Source organism: Phasianus colchicus, chromosome Z (assembly GCF_987193195.1).
Source record: "Phasianus colchicus chromosome Z, bPhaCol1.hap1.1, whole genome shotgun sequence".
NCBI lineage: Eukaryota > Metazoa > Chordata > Aves > Galliformes > Phasianidae > Phasianus > Phasianus colchicus.
In genome coordinates this window covers 33,599,242-33,615,589 of record NC_143476.1, presented here as the reverse complement: position 1 = coordinate 33,615,589, position 16,348 = coordinate 33,599,242, and the positions used below count along the sequence as shown (strand labels likewise).

Genomic DNA, 16,348 nt, shown 5'->3' with positions numbered 1-16,348 from the left:
GAACTGAATGTATTTTAAGAAATTATATTTTAATTGCGTAATATATATCTGTACAGTAAAACTGAGCTCTGTGTCAGAAGTCTTAAGATATCTGACTATTCTGGTAGTTGTTCAGAATTATAATCCTCATCTATGATGTGGAGTGCTGGCACTGTTGACAACTATTTCAGATAACCAAAACAAATCATAGCATAGAAGGAACCTCAGGAGGTTTCTAGTACTTCCTCCTGTCCTATGCAGGGTGACTTGTGAGATCACACCATGTTGCTAAGGGCTTTTCTCACTTGGTTCTGGAAAACCTCCAAGGCTGGAAACCAGAAAATCACTTCAGACAATCTTGATCATCCTCATGAAGAAGACTTCTTTCCAGGTATCTAGCCAGAACATCTCTTGTTCAAACCTCTGCCCACCGTATTTTTAAAACATGTGTTTTAATTGGATTGCGAGTATTCTTTCTCACTCTGCACTGTTAACATTTTGAATACATACAAAAGTTCAGCCACAGGTGAAACTGACAGAGATTTAAAGTAATTTTGTATGACCAGAATGCTCCAAATTCCAAACAAAATTGTAATAAAGAAATAGAAAAATCACTGAACGATAAAATAAGTTTATTAGCATCCTAAATATAAATGATGAAGAATGCAGGTATTCCCCAGTGAGAATAAAATTCAAACTAACAATATGGAACTAAATAAAACATGGAACAAGCTCAAATTTGTACAAACTTGTTCACCACGCACCTTTGAGAAATATTATCAAACAGATTATCTGGAGCTTCCATAAGATACTCTCATTTTATGAGTGGCATTTATTGTTATATCTCATGGACACAAACTTTGAAGAATATTAACAATATCCTACCTAATGACCCTTAAAAAATTAAAAAATCTCTGTCTCAGCATGTCTACTTGATGAGAAGTACCATTCAAAAAGTTTGTGGTGGTTGTGGATGACAGTCACAGAAGACATAGCTGGTATTCAAGTGCTCAGCAAATAAGTCAAACAAAGAGCACAGACTGAATAGGAAGGAGGCATTCCCTTGTACTACCAAACTTTCCTTACCCATTAGCCAGCAGGTCAGGGCTAGAGTAAAGCACAGGTAGGACAAAAAAAGCTCCCTTTGTGGAGGGAATACTTATTCCAAAACACGTTTCTCTGAATAAAGTCTGAGTCAGAACATTCCAGTGTTTCAGGATATTTCTTTTAAAAGCTGCAGGAAAAAATGATGTCTAAAATGAATGGCAAGGTTTGAGCACCTGTAACGATCTGCTTTAGATACTATGAAATAATCTTAAAAAGGCTACATGCAAAGAGTAGAGCACAGAGGGGTATATGCTTACAAGATGGATGTATGTTTCAGAGGTAAGACCAGGTGCCAGTGCAGTCATGAAGGTTATGTTAAGTATTGCACTGTAACCACATGCCCTGGAATGAATTATCGAGCTTCTTGGTCATGCTAATGTTTTTACTTATGAGTTCTTACCTGTAAAGGTATGGTCTCATAATTACTGTAATTACAAGGCTTATGAATTTCATCATTCAAATCAACTTGCTCCCTGAAGACATACTCAAAATTGCTATCTGTCTGATTCTCACACTCTAAAAAAGGTAATTTTGGAGTAACGTTTCCACACTGAAAAAACAGCCCAAAGTCAGAGCAAAGAAATACGCAGCTAAGTAATGCAGCTGCTAATACACTCATTGCTTTCCTTTCTACCCCTCTGTCACATCTTTCTGATCATCCTCAGTCAACATATCGAACAGTTTTACCTTGGCCAATCCATGTGCAACTTTCTTACCACAGCCCATATATTTGTTGTACAATTAGGTTTTGATGATGAGGGCAGTTAATGTAGATTGCATGCATTACATAGTGAAAACTACAGTGTGTTCTTTTGTTAGCCGCTCTTTTAGTTAATATCAGAGAATAGATGGTGATGAAGAAATATTTTTCTGTAATACTACCTTTGACATTTCTAATAACATCAACTACACCAATGAAAGCTGCATGTAGGGCTGCACTGGCAAGTACACTTAGGATTTAGGCTTTTGAATATTTCTTATTTTTCTTTAAAATTAGGGTCCAACTCTAGTTAAGCATCACGAACAGCTAAGTAGTTCCTCTGGCTATCTTGACAGAATTTATTTCGAATGCAGAAGAAATCTATCCTAAAGGGAATAGCTGTATGCTTGATTTTTAAAGTTCAGAATTGCCTTATGGCTAAAAATATGTACGTGTGAAATCTGAAATTTGTGGAGATGGTGGCTGCATAGCCCCAAAATACATAAAAATAAAAGAAAAATGGGAGGAAAAAAATTAGAAGGAGCATTTAGAAATGCATCATTTTTTCACAGCCCCAAAGAATTATAAAAATGATTGTCTTTTGAAAGAATACTGGGTAGGCTTTCTGTCTGAATTCAATTATTAAAGATATCTTAATTTTGTTTTAAGGGCCTAATTACTGCCTCATTGAAACTAATGTAGAGGGGCATCCAATGAAGAGATGATATGCTATAAATAGAAATCCCAACTGGAGGATTGCTACTGGAGCGTTCATGATATTGTATAATCCAAACAAGCTGATAAATTAAAGAAAGTTCAATAAATGAAATGTAGGGTAATATAACTTCCACTCTGTTAGTGTTATATCTCATTTATGTCTGACTTTACATCATTTGTAGTACAGTTATAGTTAAATCTGATTTATGGCAACTGGAGCTTTATGAATGCCATCCCTTTAGCCTTTTCTGGATTGAGTTGTAGATCGTCCATTTCATGAAGTACTAAATATTCTCTGAAAAAGACCATTAGTTACAGAAGTAACATTGGTAACATTGGCTTCTTAGGAGCAGCAAGGGGACTCGATGGCAACACAGGTTACTTCAGACCTTTGATCCCTTATAAATAGAAATATGGAAACCTTTGATTAATTTCTTACTGTGTAATTCTTTAAAAGTCTTGCAATTATAATAAACTCATACTGTCTCCATTAGACTATTATCTGATAATACAGCCGATAATAAAACAACAGGGACCTAAATCTAAACTTACCTTGTTAATACTGTATTTATTGGGACTGTGAGTCTATACACATAGGGTTGAGCATTTTGAATGCTATTTTACATCTTTCTACTTCCTATCATGTTGTATATTAAATCTTTCTTAGATAGCAATACAAGCAAACAAACAAAAAGTTACAAAGGAAATGAACATTGCTTGCTAGGAAAATCCTCTCTAAGCTCAATTAAGTGTTCTGCTTTTTACTTATCTAATATCAAGCCTCAAAATCCTTCAGTTCCAGTGGTTTGATTATCACATCATCCTGTCTTCGATTCACTTTTACTCTAAACAATAACGTACATTTTCATAATAATTATACTTTGATTTTCTATACACTAATGTTTTCACTTGAGTATCTGAAGGGGCCTTAAGTAGTGTTGAGTTAATCTTCAAAACACCTATTACATTATCATTCTCATGCTGCAGATAGATGAAAATAACAGCAAGAAACAAGTAACCTGGCAAAGGTAATTGAAAGAGTTAGTGGCAGAGATGAAAGCAGATGTGATCTGAAAACAGATGACCCCACCCTCATCATTAGCCCCCAGTAATCCTGTAGTTGATAAAACAGAACACAGCAGCTGTTTCTAAACTGCTGGATACCTATGAAAAGCTGTCATCTCCCAGGGTGCTAACCACCGCTTTTAGCTGCTTCTCTGTCTAAACACTTTTCCTAAAAAAGGGAACATTCACTAGACAGACAACATTATAAGTGCTGTTGAAAACATAAATGAAAGTGGTTTTATGTAACAAAATGCATTCATCAATAAAGCAATATTGTTCGACTGTGAGCAGGTATGAAGAAAGGAACAGTTACAAAGTGTTGGAAATAAAGGGGATTAAACAGAAAGTGACCTGGATTTGAACATCATTCTAGACAGCAGACAAAAGAAACTGGGCTGGGAAAATGCAGTTTACTGGTGTTGGGTGGGTCCCTTTTAAATTTGTGCTTGGGGGTACATTCCAGTATTGTTACATATGAAATTACTACTTCTCTGGCCTCTACATTACAAATCACATGCAACATATATACATTGTACATCAGGGATCCAAAATGTAAATTTACATCTTATTTTATTATTTATTATTTGTTTCATGAAAAGGCTTAGGAAAAGAAATGTGTCTCTTAAACATAATTTCATTTGAATCATATCTAGTTCAATCAATTATCTGTGGACAATTATGAGCCAGATGTTGCCAATTTTAGTGTAGAACTATATGCAAACTAAACACTTGTAAGCTATATTTTAGCTCATATATAAGCCAGAAAACCCTATGCACACAAGTCAGCTCCGAACAGATCCAGCCCTGGAGTCTTGGCATTGTTCTCCAGCTACGAGGAGCACTGGTTTGCAGCTGATTTTGTGGTTCTGCATGAACTTATCTGGCCAATGCTGGAATGGATCTAATAAATCTGTCTGGAATGAACCCAGTTCCTGCACTTGGCTATCTTTGTACTGTGCTCCTTAGGGCTCTAGGACTCACTAGCTCTGCAATACATCCTTGACCCACAGCATTTTGGAGCACCGTGTAAAGGTACCTGAAGAGTTCCACAGAAGTAATTTCACCTCCAGTTCTGGGCCTGTGCCGACTACACTGTGACTCAGTTATTTCCGAGAAGGGTCACTTTGATGCTGTCAGCTGTGCACCACAGTACCCATATTATACTAGGTTTTCATTAGCCAGGTGTTGCAGCCCCACAATTACTCCAGGTAATGGGGAATAATTGTCAGACTAAATTAATTCTGACATACCTTCATCGACTTCAGCAGACTCACAGCAGAGGAGAATTTGGCCCATGGATTTCATTGTTATGTTAAGAAGCTGTCAGTGCCATGTACAGATGAGGGGAGCTGACACTGATGAGTTGGTGAAGCTAAAGTGTGCTATTTCAGTGTTATTAAATAAATCATTCCTATTTCAGTGACAGTCTGCTCTTCATCCTCTTGTCTTCCTGACTTTCTTTGACTCTTACTGTATTATTTACCTTGTGTAAATGCTGCATATGACTCTAAGTATGATGCCTGAAACTCAGGACTGGAAGTAGTTTGGTTAACCTTTACACCTTCTGGCAGGAGATATTCCAGCAAAGCATAACTGTGTTACAGGTAAATATAACTTCAGTGAAAGAAGTGGAGTTACAGCCTCTTATGCTAGAGTGGATATGGTCAATTGGGTCAATGCATTTCAGAATCACAGACAAAAAGAAAGAAATTACCAGGTATACAGTAGAGTAGAAAAGAGTACTGAGACCAAGATAGTTTATTATGCAGTACTATTGATAGTGTTTCATGGGATTAGATCCCTACAGCTCCACTTTTTTTGCACCTATTTTTTCGGTGGCAATCAGCAGCAGTTTTGTGATCATGACTGGGAAAGTATTCCAGAATTGTTCAAATTATCATGTTAGTTGATCTATTCAATGACGTAATGTTTTGTAAGTTGAACTCTATCTTAATAAACGTACAATTTTTCTGGAAAAAAATTGCATACTGGATTTGATAATATCTCAGTAATTTAGCAGTGATTTGAATTCTGAAGATCTGGTAAATTTCTGGAGTACAATTCAAATGATTGAAAAAGACTTTTGACTATGTCCAAAAAAGGGGAAACAGAAGCATCGCTGTCATATATTAGACAATGTGAGTTAAGAGAGTTTTTTGAAATTTAGCATAGAGATTTTCGCACAGGCCAACCTGCCCATTTTAAAGACAAAGAAGGAGACTGAAGGAGACTGAAAGTTCCTTATGTCCAGTTATGTACATGATCTCCTATCTCTATATGTATTAACCCCTAGATATCTCTGGGAGAAATTAATCTCATGGGCACAGGTCAGTACCTAGCATATTTTTTTAACACAGGAGTATTACATGCATTGGCAGTACAGAGAATCTTTCAGAAGTATTGTCTGCACCCTCCATGTTTATCATCTAGATCTTTATGCTCTCCATTGACATTTATCTTGATCCTTACCTGCAAGCAAATAGCAGCCTGTGTCATTCCACTCATTTTTTAGCCCATCATTTTTCTTGTGAACTGCTTTGTTGGGCAGCAGATGACCTCCAGAAACTCAGCTTCCTTAACACACTCGTGGTTAAGGATTCCTGCATCTTTTCCAGGAGTATGCTTGTTTAACCATTTTCCTGCTCCGGATCTCTGGGACAGAGGGTGGTCTTTAAAGGCTACCTTGGGAACAGACTGGGGACAACCCTAACTAACCATCCTTAACCAAGTACAAACTGCTAACTGAAGTATTCCAGCTCGTATTCTGTTTAGTTCAGGCTTCTCTAAACCAAGATTGGCTTACTTAGAACTTAAATGAAGCACTCTGAAGTGCCAAAAACAATCTGAAAAGGCAGAACAGAAAAAGAGAGAGAGTGCCCAGTATTCATACTGTGCTGCTTTGACATTGTTGTTAATTAATCCTTCATTAACAGTTCAGTGTCAGTTGAACGATCAATTATTCACTGTTCAATCTATCATTTTATCAGTATAGGTTCTGATTTTTCCAGTCCTGGCAGGTGATACTTAACCGCTGTTTTTTCTTTTTCTTTTTTTTCCTTTTCCTTTTTCTTTTTTTTTCTTTTTCTTTTTCTTTTTCAAGCAACCAGAATTTTGTCAGTTCAAACTGATGAAGTAACCATCTCTGCAGACGACTGACTTCTCCAACATGCTAAATTCTCCATTTATTGATGTGCTGTTCTCCCACTGAGCTTTTAAAAATCTCATTTGCATTTCCTGATGAGTACACCATCACTGATTGAAATGACCTTTTTTTTCTTGCTTTCAATACGTTTTGATGTTTGGAAATAAGTCCAGAAAATAGGCAGGAGTGGTGACAATAGAAAAGAATCAATCATATTCTCCAGTTATAACATATGCCGTAATTACATAAGAAATGTAATTTTAGAAAGGGTTATAACATTCTTATATGGAGGCCATTTGCTTGGTAGAATTATTGTAATAGGACAAAGAGATATATTAAAAATGTTAGAGGCCATGTGTTGATGAAGACAAGCAAGTATGGGGGCTTTTCTCCAGAATTTTACAACAAATCAGGTAACACTTTTTTTTCCTTTTCTGTGTCAGGCACTTCCAGATAAGAGTGCTTAGCTATACCATTCAGAAGGCTAACCATGTGAACAGCACAGCTGTTTAGTAAATAACAACAGACGACGTGTCTGAGAATCAATACTGAGTGAACAATACAGGTGGATTCAGCAGCTATGAAAGAGGATTGGAGCTGAAATTAAAAGCATTAGAGGCATCTTAGCTGGTCAGCCCAAGGGCCTAAGCGTCTGACTAGTCTATCTTTGACAGTAGCAACAGGAGAAACCATTTTGGGAAAACAAGTGGCATTAACCACTTTGGCTCATTCCTCAGCATCCACAGTGATGGCATTAGGGATACTAAAGAGCAATACAATGTTAAAAAGCCTTAACTATGGAGAGGAGAGGTCTGAAGGAGAATGGTGGAGTTGTGTATACCCACAGAAGGTCTCAGTGAGTGCTAGATCTACAGTTGTATGTGCAAGGGTAGCTCCAGTTCCTCACTGTACATCTGCTGTATGGCAATTTGAACTCTCAAGAAACAGAGGCTTTCAGCATTAGCATAAGAAGAGGACATACACTGGACCTTTTTCTTGAAACACTACAAAAGAAAATCACAAAATACAGACAAGGGACACTCCAGACAGCAAATCACTAAATTTAAGTTATCACTAAATCTGGTTTCAGATTCACTCATCCTTTCTCTGTTGGACAGAAACTTCAAGATTCCTCTTTTAGATCACTTTGTGTCTGCACCCATTTTGCTTACTTTTCAAAAAGTGGCTTTAAACTCTTCTTAATGTAATCTCCACGATATATACTTGCACTTGTGAAAAATTTAATAACATTTTTTCCAAGTAAATCTACTTTTCTTGCCAAAGTATCTCCAATCTACTTACTATTCATAAACTTGCACTGGCTTTAACAGGTCTATCTTCTGAAGGCACAAATCAGTCTAGTTTCAGTTTTCTCTTGGTACCCATGCAGTTAGAAAAGGATTTCATGTACTTTAACGAAGACATTAAGTGTTATTAAAATAATGGAAATAATACTCCATGAGTAGCAACATACTGAGGAAGACTTAATTTTGTCTGTGAGATTAAGCATTGGGCTTCATTACTTTGGTGTCAGATATATTTGATATATTTAAATATTTTCCACACTGTTGTTAAAAACACTGTCCTTCTCATCCATCAGGCCTCTGTTGAGTACAGAGCATCAATCTTGACATGCATTATTCTCTGAGGACAAACTGGGGGCACCTGTAGACCCTTAGTAACTCTAGAACTAGTCAACTATGAAAGCATTATTTTCTGACAGCCACTTATTTCCCATTTTGAGACCATATGGTGAAAAACGAGGTTTTTCAAAGCAAAAAACCCAAACAAACAAACCAAGAAACAATCTAATTCCTTGAAAGGCACATCTGATGATCCCTATAAATCCTCAGATCAAAACCATAGGTATGCTGGATCTCGTGTGAATATAATGCTGTGACACAAGTAACATCCACTAAGTCACACTTGCTGTGTGGATACAACATGCACTAACTATACACATGTACTAGAATTCAGACTTTTCAAGATGCATTTTCTCCCATCATGCTGTTGACTTTATGGTAAAAGTGCAGATGGGGTTCCAGGATAGGAAACAGGCTTGATATAGATTGGAAAACTGCTGTGAAGGGATTATTTCATTCAGAGTAAATGAGAACAGCTGCCTGGAATGAGGAAAGGTGGCTTCATGCCTCCTCTGTTTTCTTTCACTTAGCTGTACTGTCAGTGCAGGTAAGGCTAATGCCCTGATTCATTGTGTAATTTGTGTCACAGGCACTACTTGGAGTACGTTCCTGTTGGTACACCTACAGGATTTGTTATGAATGCAGTACAAAAAAATTACTGATACAAACCTCCCTGGATGAGGGCGTCAGAAATTTACAGCCAAGAATTTGCCATGACAGACAAGATGATCAGATGGTGTCCCTTCCAATAAGATGGTTCTTTATCAGCAGCATATTACACAGATAGGTCAGAAAGAAGTGCTTAAAAATATATAAAAACTCATTCTTAATTCATGAAGAAATTCTCTCATATTTCAATTCATTCAGCTTCCTTAAATAACGGAGTTCTTAACTTTTGCAATAAACCTCCTTGTTAAGCTCAGAGTCTTCTCGTTAAGTCAGAATCTTTTCTCTATATGAGGTAGATGATAATTGCTCTGCTCTTGCCTGTCATTTTCTATCCAGAAAGCTTCCCTCTTGACCTTTGTACCTATCATCTGAAGAAAATATTCTCAAAACATAGCTTTGCAAGTTACCTTATATAATTTTGGATTGCAGCAGGAAGTGAGAATAAAATGCTCATTCCATAACACCGGTATCTGTCAGTTTTGACTCACTTCAGTGTTCATTATGAGCTGGACCTTCAAAGCTATACCAAACCAACCACATTCCTGGAATAATTTATTCTGGAGCTTTACACTAGGTTTTATTTAACTTACACGTACAGAATGAATTTTAGCTCTGATCTAGTTAGCATCCTGAACAAAAATATTTCAGATATTGTACTCAGAAATGATTTCTGATTTGCTGGTTTCAGCAAACGTGACGGTGGTAGCATAGCTTTGCCGGCTTAATGACACATGAGAGACAGATGGTAACATGTTAATTTTTTGAATATATAAATATATATTTGCTATAGATTCTAACAGTATTTTTTTACTGCATATTCATATAATCCTCCACTATAATGACCTCTGCCCCACTGTCTGCAGATATTTTAATATTGTTTTGACCACGAATATGTAAGTTGATTTAAAAATTTGCCTTTCTGTATCAATTAGTTCTCCTCACTATTTTCAAAGTCCCACTGCTTAGGAGCATCGCTTTTTGAGGCCTTCATTTGCTATTATGTTCCATATTAATGACACAATAATTTCATATGCAGCCTGTCTCAAATTGGTCTAATAGGAAAAACAAACAAACAAAAAGAATGCAACATAACTAACAGTAACAAAAAAGTGAAGACAAAACACATCAGGAAAAAATCTGAATCCTGAAAGATTAAACTCTTACATTAAAAGAAATAGATAAAAGTAGAGCAATTGTTAAAGCCCGAACAATAGAAGAATTGCTGCACTGTACAAGTACTTTCTTCAGTGCCAGTTCATAGCTGCAGGAGCAGAAGAAAAATATCCATGAAAAATGTATGCTGTTTGTACACCTCTCCGTCTGTTTCCTTTTGAACTTTCTCTCTGAACAGTCACAGTACCAAGAAGGCAAGTAAACTGAAGGCAGACTTCAGTTTACAAAACTTAGCTCCTTTCACCAAAACAATGAGTTCCACAGCCTTCACCAAGTTAATTCCTCTTTTTCTACCAACAAAAGGAAAATAACACAACTCTTCTACTTCGTAAGAATACTGCAGTTATTATTGAAAAGAAAGGTCTGTATGTCCATTAACAATTTTGAAAGAGTACCTCTTCAACTAACAATCTCTATCAGGGGAATTTCATCTATGAAGTCTCCTAAACAAACAAAGCAGAAAAATGCAGAAGAACATATTTTTAATTCTTATTATGTATTATTCGTGCAGAATCTTTATTAGGTCAATTAATCTAGTAGACAATTAAGAGATTTAAATTAAGTGATCAGACATGCTTGATGTTTGCTAGTACCAGTTTCAACTGGAACAAAGTTCCACATTTCACTTTTGCAGATGTTGCCTATGTAATCCTTCTTAACTGCAAATGAGGTACATTTGCTCCTGCAACCATACCACTAGAGCAAATGAAGACAGGATGTGTTATAATACAAATGACATTTTGCTTTTGAACATGCTGTCAAATAGCCTCATGAGGTTTTCAAAACCATTTTGCTTTGGCTAATCCATCCTTTCTTATTTGGCTTAGCTAACAATATTCCTTTGTAGTACAACTCTGCAACCCAGGTACGCTGCTCACCACTGGAAATCAAGAGTAATCAAAAACCGAAGTGGAAGAAATAGCATTAGAATTACTCTGAATTGCTCAAGATCTGAATCAAACTAAGAAGGATTTACAAAATTGAAAGTAAATCATGTTAATTCTATCAATTCTAGAGATGCAATGTTGCCTCTGTTCTTTGAAGAGCATTATTAGCAAAGTATTGCCTGAGTTTCCTGACTGATCAGTGAGTTCTGAATGAAGTTATCTTCCCTGGAACCAAAGACAAGAAAGAAGAAATGAAAAAAACCTTTCAGAGATCACCCTTCTAGGTGATGAAAGACTATTCGCCATGATCTTCATTCAGTTTAGTTCTAAAATCCAACCAACAAAGTTGGTTGGATTACTGTATTTTTCTCTCAAAAATGATCAGTGTTTGATGATTTTGTAAATATATATATTTGTGTATTTAGAGTAAAAAATCACCTGATGACCTGTACCTCTCTTTATCTATATCTAAGTAGTGACACAAGGGACAATACTACTAATGCTTTTGTATGGCAGAGATGAGATAGGAAAATGGGGAAATTATTCACAATACAGGCAGGAGAAGGAAAGGAAGGGACAGAAACCTTCATGTTCAGGCTGAGAGAGCTGGGTTTGTTCAGCCCAGAGAAGAGAAGGACCAGGGGAGAGCTGGTAGTGGCAATAAGTAAAGGGAGCTTATAAACAGGAGGGAAATCAATTTTTTACATGGGTAGACAGTGGTAGTACATAGGAGAAAGGTTGTAAACTAAAAGAGGGAAGATTTAGATTTGATGTCTGGGGAAAATTTTCACTGAGAGGGTGGTGAGGTACTGGCACAGGCTGCCAGTGAGGCTGTGGGTGCCCCATCCCTGGAGGTATTCAAGGTCACTTTGGATGGGGCCCTGAGCACCTGACCTGGTGGTTTTGGGGGGTAGGGTGTTGAACTGCATAATCTTTGAGGCCCCTTCCAACCCAACCCATTCTATGACTCTACAATTATATTTGGGGGCCTGCTGACAAGTAGTTTTAGAACTATGACAAATCCTTTGATAAAAAGGCACTCGCTACCATTTTCTGAAATTACCTGACTGGTCCTTGGCACTCTAAGAATATTCTGTGATCTACTGATCTACTTTGAAGAAGGAGAAAAAGACAAATGGACATAGGAAAATGAAATTACTAGCCTTAATTTGTCTATACCATAATCAGGATTAGAATCCACTCTCTGCAATATCCTGTCTACTTTGAGATAATATACTATTTCACTAATATTGCTTTTTTTTGTGTGTGCAGATGCTAACAGTTTCTCAAACTTAAGTGTTCTAAATTTTTAACTTCTATAATCTCAAGAGTTAATTATGATTGTCATGAGGAAGTTGACAAGCATTGAAAGGGGACGCTCTTTGTCCCACTGTTTGTGCTTACTTCTAACAATATATAATTACTTAACAGTGTTTATGTTCAATTTAAGGCCCATAGATAAAAGAGCCTGTTTGAGATACTTAAACTTAAGCACGACTAAAGCCTATAGTCTTTAGAAATGACGACAACTGAGTATCTAATTACTGGCTGTCCTTGATTTTTGAAGGGTCTGTATTTGAAAATTAGTTTACACAAATTTTAGTTTATGTGAATGGATCCAAAATTACAGAAACTGCAGCTTAGTTTTCTGGAATCTGCTAGCCATAGCAGATCCTCTGCTAAATTCAATGCAAAATCTGAGGCCCCAGCAGCCACTTTTTAAATGCACTATGTCTTAAACCTATGATTCTTGCCTGAGAAAATGCAAAGAGACAGTAACAAAGCTAAAATTAGAAATCAGGAGCTGTAGCTTCCAAGGCAATGCACATTACGTGACATTTTTTCAATAACACAGACATTTTCTGTTAGCAAAAATGGCTTACAGAATATATTCCGCAACATAAAATCTCCCTTCAGAAATCAAGGCTGGGTGACAATGTGGTGTTTGTGTACCAAATTTCCAAACACCAACATTTAAAGGAAACAGTCAATAACAACATAAATAATTAATTCCTATAATGATTAAGTAATGACTATAACATCACATCTTGTACTTTTAATGGCATCACCCATGCCATACAACTGCTTTCTAAATTAATATATGCAGTCAAAATAATAATCTGTGGAGGCACAGTAACCTGTTCAAAGCACACTGCACAATATGCACAATTATTCTTCAGAATAATTGAGTGAAACAAATCTTTTCTCTTATGTACCTAATGTTGAAAATTATGGATTTACATGGAACGTTACATTTTTCAGGAAGAACTGTGAAAATTATATTTAAATATGAATCATGGTGTATATTTGAAGAACTAGGCTGCTAACAGCCAAAAACTAGAAAATGGAATTTTTAAGAATAAAGAAAAATGGTTTACCTCAGAAAATTCCAACAAAAAGCTTTGGCCCTTCCTTGTGAAATTTCCATACTCTGTGGATTACAGGCAAATTAGGAACTGTGCAGATTAAAAATGTCACCTTACAGTCAGCTATAGCAAAGCAACCTATGGATACCGAGCTCTGCACTGAATAGCATGGACTTCAAACATGATGGGTCAGATTTGCTTACTTCTTCTACAGCAGTCACAGAACTCAGTAGTTTACAGATACACTGGCAAAGTCAAAATCATGTTCTACTTAAGTGTATCAAAATATTGTGAATTCTGTAATTAGTATTGTTTGGGTAGTCTAGTCACACTGGATAAGACCTTACTTCCAAAAAATGTTTGGTCTAACAGACTCATGAGCTTAAAAATAATTCTTGAAGCATTTATCTAGCAAGATAGATACATATTTAACACATTAGATGCACATTATCTGTCTAGCAAATGCTAGACAAATGCTAGTTGCTTTGTGCGCTTAGCAAATACTCATAACCAAAAGCAATTTAAGAGCTACAGACTGGACATAAGGAAACATTTCTGTATCGTGAGCGTGCTCAAACAAGGTTCCTAAGAGATGCCCCACAACTGTCAGTGTTTAACAGACACTGGGATAATGCCTTCAGCAACATGTTTTAGCTTTCTTTTAGCCCTCAAGTAGCCAGGCAGTTCATCTCGATGTTCACCGTAGGTCACTTCCAACTGTTCTGTTCCACTCCAGTAAGCTACATAATCATTTTGCATGACTTTTCTCTTAACGTCGGTTGTAAGATGATGCTCAGGTGACCTGGCTACTTTAATTTCATGTTCCTCTCCTACTTGTTTTTACTAGATGAAAGTCATAATATATTGTTATATATTTATATTGCAGGAACAGAACCCAAGTCTCGAAAATTAATTAGAAACATTCAAATAAAACTGGCATTGTTGAGCTTCTGGCTGAAGTCCAGCCTGAACTATATTTGTCTAGTTCCAACAACTCTTCTTGTTTGGGCAGTGGGAGAAGGGGGCAGAGAGAGGAGCTAGAGGAAGGGAAAGCCTTCCAGGGACTTGCAGTGTATCCCTGGAGAAAAGGAGGCTCTGGTGAGACATGAAAGTGGTGCTTCAGTATTTTAAGGGGGATTTGTAAGAAAGAAGGAGACGGAGTCTTTAGCAAGGTCTATGGCAACAGGACAAAGGGAAATGGTTTCAAACTAAAAGAGGGGAAATTTAGACAGGATATAAGGAAGAAGTTTTTTACAGTAAGAGTGGAGAAGCACAGGCACATGTTGCCCAGAGAGGTGGTGGGTGCTCCATCTCTGGAGACACTCAGGGTCAGTCTGGGCACCTGCTGTAGGTGTCTCTGTTTGTTGCAGAGGAGTTAGACTGGATAGCCTTTAAAGGTCTCTCCCAACTCAAATGATTCTGTGATCCTAGTGTACTTAAGTCTGTGATGCGCACACAGACGCCGCTACATCCCCCAGACGACAAACACCACAGTGCAAAGGGCTGGAGGATGACACGGGCACAGTGCTTCACCTCTGTCTTCTGCCAGCTATGGCAATCAGGGCCTGAGGAGGGAAACCGAAATTTCTCCTTCCTCTTTAAAGCTGTCACTCCTTACACCATATCAGGGAGTACTGCGTTACAAATTTAACCCGTCGAGAAATACCACAACCCCCGCTGAGAACCACCACCACCACCGCGCCCTCTGAGCACAGCAGCCTCCTCCCACCGCGCATGCGCGTCGCCCCCCCCCCCCCGAGACACGGCGCTTCCCTGGGGCGGAGCGGTGTCCGCCGCCACGAGTGCGCATGAGCAGTGCGCCGAAGGGGGCGGGGGGCGCGGCGAGGCGAGGCGCGGGAGGGCGTGGTTTCCTCTCACCCCGCACCACCCCCCGCCCGGGAGCCGTCCGGCGCTCCGCCGCCATCGGTCTGCGGCTCGTCCCCGAGGGGAGGCGGCCCGTCCCGAGCCTGCCTTCGACCGCGCAGGCCTCCCGTCCGTTTCTCTTAGCGGCCGTGGGGCCGCGGGGTGGCTGCTGCCCGCCCGCTCGCTAAAACGCAGCGCCCAGCTCATTGCCTGCGCTGGGGCGGGCGGGCAGCGCCTCATCCGGATTGGGAAATTTGGGAACCGCGGGCACGTTGGTCGAGCCCGTTTCCAAATTTCCTGTCTCTTCGCATCCAGGTAACTTGTGCTGCTTGGGGGCTCGGGCGGCCTGCCACAGGAAATCAGGCAGTTTCAAGTGCCAGGTGTCGTTGCCCAGGCGGGCAGGGTGACGGTGTGGCTGCGACCGCAGCCTGCAGCGCGGCGAGCGCGGCGCGAGGCACTTCTCCCTACGTACTGGAGGTGTGACCTGCCTGCGTGTACGTCTGCACAGCTCGGTCCTGCCTGGTGCCCGCAGCTGGATTGCACAGGGTGCGTGGTTCTGGCAGCAGAAAGAGACGCTGGCAGGCTTGTCAGAGTACCCTGTTCCCTGCGAGAGCCGGGGGTAAGGGTGTAAGGGCAGGGAAGGTGCCTGTCTCACACTGCCGCACCCTGAAGCCATGCCTGGGCCGTCAGGTTTGTGGTGATCAGCTGGGCTGAGCGGCGGCAGCCACCACACAGGTTAACCTTCTGCCATTTGGCTCCCCGTGGAGAAGGTGCTAGGCCTGGTGAAATAAGCCCACGAGTGAGTTCAGGCTTTGGACACACACTGGTCCATAATGCTGAGGAGGCATTTGCCCTTACCACATCTCTCTACTCCTGCTTTCCCCGGTACAAGGAAGGCCGTGATGGCTCAGGGTGTGGTGTCAGACACGGGAGGGGTGGGACTCTTCAGCCTGGAGAGGATCTTACCAATGTGTGTATGTAAATACCAGATAGGAAGGTATGAATAAGTTGGAGCCAGTGTATTCCTGGTACTGTTC

At 39.2% G+C, this 16,348-nt stretch overlaps 1 protein-coding gene across 3 annotated transcripts in view; it reads left to right on the top strand.

Annotated features, from left to right (window-relative positions):
• The first annotated feature begins 15,271 nt into the window (after positions 1–15,271).
• Positions 15,272–16,348, top strand: part of ATG10 (autophagy related 10) — an 80,942-nt gene continuing 79,865 nt past the window's right edge. For 2 of the 3 annotated variants that reach the window (XM_090130998.1, XM_090130996.1), the window contains exon 1: positions 15,272–15,626. The gene's annotated coding sequence lies outside the window, so the exon portion shown is untranslated. Of the gene's footprint in view, positions 15,858–16,348 lie in introns of all 3 variants that reach the window. The other variant, XM_090130997.1, reaches the window with a different exon arrangement.